This window comes from Caretta caretta, chromosome 3 (genome assembly GCF_965140235.1).
Source record: "Caretta caretta isolate rCarCar2 chromosome 3, rCarCar1.hap1, whole genome shotgun sequence".
Lineage (NCBI taxonomy): Eukaryota > Metazoa > Chordata > Testudines > Cheloniidae > Caretta > Caretta caretta.
In genome coordinates, this window is record NC_134208.1 from 59,920,655 (window position 1) to 59,926,661 (window position 6,007).

Consider the following 6,007-nt stretch of genomic DNA (forward strand, 5'->3'; position numbering starts at 1 on the left):
ATTGAGACCGGGGTGGGCACAAGCCCACCCATGTCTAAAGGGCTTTCCCCCAGCCTAAGTGATTAAATCCGGGGCTCAAATGATTCTGAGGGACAACTAATAAAATAAACAGGGACAGGTTTGAGGTCCTGGGGCTATCAGCAGGGAATCATAGGGGGACACAGAGAACCCCAGACAGTGCCCACTGCTCCTCAAAGATTTCTAGGGAGCCAGTGGAAGTGGCCCAGAGGACCTCTGCCCGGACACATGATCGAATGGAGGAACATAAATAGGTTCCACAGTCGCAGAGCACCTCCCTGTCCAGCATCCGCCTCCTAGTTTTATAAACGGCCATCTTGGTCAGTACCAGGAGGAGGTTAATGAAGAGGTCTTGTGACTTCATAGGGCCAAGGATAGGGTGTGCATAACTTAGGAAGTGTGAGGAAAAGTGCAGCCAGAATCTTAGGAGAAGGTTCTGAAGGAGCCAGAAAAGGTGCTGCAATCTGGCACTTTCCAGGTAGATGAGCATCAAGGTCTCCCTGATGCCACAGAAGGGGCTGGTTAGTCTCTCAACTGAGTAAGCAGTAGCACAGGCCTCCTGAATGAGGGCTGAGCTAGTAGAGTGAGTGGCTCAGTCCTTCTGGGTAAGGGCTGAGCAAATCAATAGTCTGTAGCTCAGACCTTCTGGCTGGGGGTTGAGCAAATCGACAATCAGTAACTCAGCCTTCTGGCGTAAGGGTTAGCACTCATCCAGCCCCGAGTGCAGGGCCAGGGGTAGTGGGACCTGAGTCCATCCAGCTCCACCGGGTCTAAGCCCAGGGCCCTAGAAGCAATGAGTGATCCCATAACAGGGTGATGTGAGAACATGAGGTTACTGTCTTACCTCCTGGCAACACAACAGGACCAATGTCTCTATTCCCTGGGCTACTTCCTCCTGGCATCTGGTCAGACTGTTCTGTGACTGTTGGGGCCTGGTTTCTGGTCTCCTTGTAGAGTGTCCTGCTTGCTGCTCCCTCATTGGGTCTTTTATTCTCTTGGAGCAGTGGTTTGCTTTCTCCCCCAAGCTGGCTCAGGAGGGTAATCACCTACCACAGCTGATCGAGGGCTCTGCTGGCGGTTCGGCTCCCTGGGAAGGATGTCTGGCTCTTTTCCTCTACAGCATGGGGCACAGTCACTTGCTGATTTAAATCAGTGTAAATGGTGAATTCTCTTTAACTTGAAATCTTTAAATCATGATTTGCAGACTTCAGTAACTCAGCCAGAGTTTAGGGTTCTCTTTCAGGAGTGGGGGAGGTTTTGTGGCCTGTGATGTTCAGGAGGTCAGACTAGATGATCACGATGGTCTCTTCTGGCCTTAATGTCTATGAGTCTAAGTCATTGGAAAACAATGCTTTCCAGTGACTACAATGAGCTTTGGATCAGGCCTTAAATTTCTAACCCAGCCAGAATCAGAAATGTTAGAAATAGGATAGCTACATATGCACCCCCAGAATACAGGACTTCCAAATGATATGGGCCCACCCCTACCTGAGTGATCCCACCCACATGAAAATGGTATCCTCTGTGTGTCCATGATGATATCAAACACAACCACATTTGGTTTTATATCAGTACTGGGCAAGGACAAAACAGGACTGTCCAGCTTAAAACCAGCTGAATGGCCCGCCTAATTTGAAAGTTTTCAGGAAACTGATCTCATGAGATTCCCAGTCTGATTACCCAAATAAAGATACTCAGAAAAGTTCAAGAAAGAATGTAACCATTTTAGAGCTTTCCCTGTCATCTCAGGCCAGAATTCAAGATTCTCACCAGTCATATGGTTTAAAGTTTCAAACACAGCAGATAATTCCGGCATTATAACCAAACTACTCCTTTGCCTCTCTCTGCGGATAAAGGATTTCTTGACTTCATTTCCTTGACTCTACTACTATAATAATGTGCTGCTTTTGAAAGTTTAGCTTCAATCATAGTATTGGAACAACTTGAATTCTGGCCTGGTGTTAGAGCCACAGCCTTAAAGCCATTTTATCTTTCCAAGTGGTTTCATGGACGATGGCTCATCTGCTATTGCCTAATTAGGTGGTAAAAACCCAAGTCCTATATTTCTAGCCCACTTACTTTTGATTTATGTGTGCTTCTTTCTGGCAATATTAAGATACTTGGTTTTTGAAGGTCAATATTTTAACAAAAAAAAATCACCCATTAACTAAGGGCACAAATGATAAACACCCTATCAAAATGCACCCATAAACCAGATAGTCAGATGTCTAAATGCTATCACTTGTGTCCATAATTACTTGTATGCACAATTTCTCCCCCTGCAATTTAGTACAGGTACATAATTAGAGGCTAGGTTCAACCTGTTTTTAAAAATATGTCTCTATAAGCCTGAAGTATTCTTACAATATTCTCTGATGGATCTGTTTGTTGACCGTGGCAATAGAAACTTTCATTAGAAATCTTGGCATTATTTCTGTTTCTTACTTCTCTCCTGATACTTGTTAATATTTTACAATCAGAAATTCTACTGTCACCTGAGGAATATTATGATTCTTTGTTAACTTTTCAGAGTCTGGACACCTTTGCTCAAGTCTTGGCATCTGTGAGATTCAGCTACAGTAACCCAAAAGTGACTGGTATTTTGCTTTTTATTTTATTTTTACCTTCTGCAGAATTCTACTGGTAAATTACAACATAGACCACATCAGTTCTGCAGGACATGCATGGCTATATGACAATACACTGATTATAATATTTATTTGTTGTACAGAAATTTCACCGTTTTGCTCTGCTTATATGTTTGATTGATCTCATGTACCTGGGGCTACTTCTACATCCAGCTTTATCTGAACTTGTATTAAAATATTGTATTTGTTTTTTTTTTTTCCTGTTTTGCTCTCTTCTTGTGGAATTCTCTTCTTTAAGTATAAAGAGCATAGAAATTGTTAATGGTTTTAAACCTTAGTCCTATTCTACTTGGGCTTTTACTTAGTTTTCCCATTTAGATCTTTGTAAATTGCTTTAAGATTTTGAATGACAGTCACTATACAAAATAACATGATAGACTCAAAAGTTTGCTTTTAATGGATAATTTTTCCGATTCTGCTTTTGTACATTAAATGAATTAGTGTAAAGATTTAGTTTAAGTGCCAGTGCTTAGATCCTATGCCAGTGGGCTCTATTCAGTACCATAAGATAGATTAGTGTAGGTTATTAGTTAATTTACAATGTATTCCTATATAAAAGTAGAAATTTTATGTGGCTCAGTAACTCACCATATTATTAAATGGGGCATAAAAGATAGTTAATTTTTTTCCCTTTCATGTTAATAGGAGGCTTTGATTTCTCTATAGGCTTGATTAACAATTAATGCAAAAAACATCAAGAAGAAAAGAAAAACATCAGCTTTTTTGCCAAGCACTATGGGCCTCAACACCTGGCCAAACAGGGCTGCAAAGCAAGAGCCTTACCCCTCTGCATCACCACATTGCAAAGCCAGCTGAAGGAACTGCAACTGACACTCCTCAAAGAGGGGCTACACGTGCTGACTCAGCATAATCAGCTGACTAGCAGCCGACTCTTGATTAGCACCTCTTTGCATAACGCTTCCTGTTCCTGCCCCACCCCTTATCTGAGCAGCTAGTTAATAGATCTGTTGCTGACTAGAACTCTGAGACTAAGTTCCAGTTGCTGCTCATTTTTCCTGTTGCCCTGACTTGTGCCTTGTTCCTGCTCTTTACCCTAACTCCAGTTATTGACTATGGCTTGACTCCTTGCTGTGACTCTGAGTCCAGTTTGACTCTTGGCATGGCTTCTAACTCTGACTTCAGCTTTGATCCCAATGTGACTTCTGGTTACAACTCTGGTTTAATCCCTGAGGTGGCTTCTAACTCTGATCCTGGCTTGGCCCTGTGTGACTCTGACTCCAGTTTAACCCTTGCCAAGGCTTCTGACTCTTGCTGTGGCCCTTGGTGGGACTGCTGACCCTGACTCTACTTCCAGCTGTGACCATTAGATCAGACTGCCCACATTACAGGTTCTGACAGTTCTGAACAACTTACACTGCAGTCTTGTCCTTTGCTGAGGAGGGAAGAAAGAACACAATAGCTACTGTTGCATTTTGGAGGTCTCTCTTTGGATTTGGTGATCGGTTCTTGGGAAATTACTGAGGGACAATTAAGTTGTGTTCAGCTAAAGCATTTCTTTTGCCATGTTACTATAGCTATGCATGTATTCCCAGCTCTCAGTGAATACAGGGAAGAAAGGATGTATATTCAGTTTCTAACAGTGTTTATGTGTGACTTGGAACACTATAGACTGTGTCAGAATCATAGATTTCATGTTATTTTAATTCCTCTTTGATGTGCCAAATTGTTATGTGAAGTATTATTTTCAGCATAGCCTTGTATTTCTTTTAGCTCCTTCCTTTGACACTGTGAGGGACTCTACATCCTCACCACCAGGCAGGGTTTTTTTCCCCACCACTGGAGTGCAACTAATTTGTTTATTGAGTTATTTGTTCATTTGAAAATGACTTTTAAAAATTTAGGTTATAACTACTTTCTCTTTTAGCTGATGATAGAAAACAAAAATGCATCCAACCGAATCTGTTACCTCAAAGAAACAGAGCACATAATTAGTTGTTACCTAATAAAATTAGGAGGTCATACATCAAAGGAACAGAACTTGATTAGAATTCTCAAATTTACTGCAGTATGCCCCTATTTCCTGCTGGGTGTTCTTCTTCATCAGTAACAAATCCCTTTAGAAGTTGTTGATAATAAACACATGGGGCTGATTAAATCTGTAAAACAATTTGCTTATTTGCAGTTTCAATCCTGCTGTGGTTTCTTATTCATTCTTTGAAAGGTTTCCATTTACCGCCTGGGATTTCTGTGGCTGTGAAACTGAAATACTTAACAGTATGTACAGTCTATCAGATTTACTTCCATATATCTTAAATTGGACAAATTGGGTCCTGGACTCACTTTTGGTGAAGAGTCTGATTTTGCAATTTTCAGTTGGTTAAATGAACAAACCTGACCACCCAGCTAGAGAGCTGTGGCCTGTATCTAATAACTCTGGTATCATATGTTAGGACAAGAACATGTGGTAAGTGCTGGAAGATCCATATATTTCATCAGTACAAAAAGACATGATCAGTTGAGTGTGATGAAGCCAAAGTAAATAAACTAAAAGAAAAAAAACAGCAATGTGACATGAAACAAATGTGGCAAAACCAGTCTCGTCGCCAGGATCATTCCTGTAAATTCTTACATCATGGGTGTTTGAATATGGCGTAGATTGCAAAGGGTGTTCTCTCAGCCCCAGTTATGCAAGAAAACGTACATCCTCATCATGGGTCAATTGGTTACATTCTTGCTTCTGAGCCAGGTTGTGGTTTCAAGCTCCCACTTAGCATGTGAGATCCCACCCACTGCTGGCAGAGCAATTATTAATTGTATCATTAATTATAATGATTATGGTTATTGCAGCAGTGCTTGGTGATGGACCAGGACCTCATTGTGCTGGGCACTGTATAAACACAAAACAATAAGACAGTCCCTGCCCTAAAAAGCTTACAGTCTAAATATAAACCCAGGGACAACAGGTGGAACCAGACAGACTGACAGGGGCAGCAGAAGGAAACAATCATAGTGGTTGCTGCAGTACTACTAACCTATATGAACTAGTAGCTACTGCGCTGTTAAAAGTGCTGTTCTTTAGCTGACAGACATTTAACTGCGGTTACAGCAGCTCTGACATTTACACATGCAGAATTGGAAAAGGTGGGCAGAATTCTTCTGGACGCTTCACGTGACGTAACACTCCAGAGGACAGAGAGCTCGAAGTGGCCAGGTCACGTTATGCAACCTGACCTGCAGATTCCGAATTCTCAGCTCTGATTCCCCATCACAGGAAGCAGTTCCATAACCATAAAAGTCAAAGCACAGGAACAAACTCAGGGACAGCATGAGAAAGATTTTCATGTTAGTGGTTTTGATTAAAGGAAATTCAACTGTGCCAG

The 6,007-nt window shown here is 41.7% G+C and overlaps 1 long non-coding RNA gene across 1 annotated transcript in view; it reads left to right on the forward strand.

The window, feature by feature from the left end:
• LOC125634764 (uncharacterized) overlaps window positions 1-2,945 on the forward strand; it is a 71,175-nt gene extending 68,230 nt beyond the window's left edge. The window contains exon 4 of the long non-coding RNA XR_012667428.1: window positions 2,549-2,945. This is a non-coding gene — a long non-coding RNA (uncharacterized LOC125634764). The remainder of the gene's footprint in view (window positions 1-2,548) is intronic.
• Window positions 2,946-6,007: the final 3,062 nt, after the last annotated feature.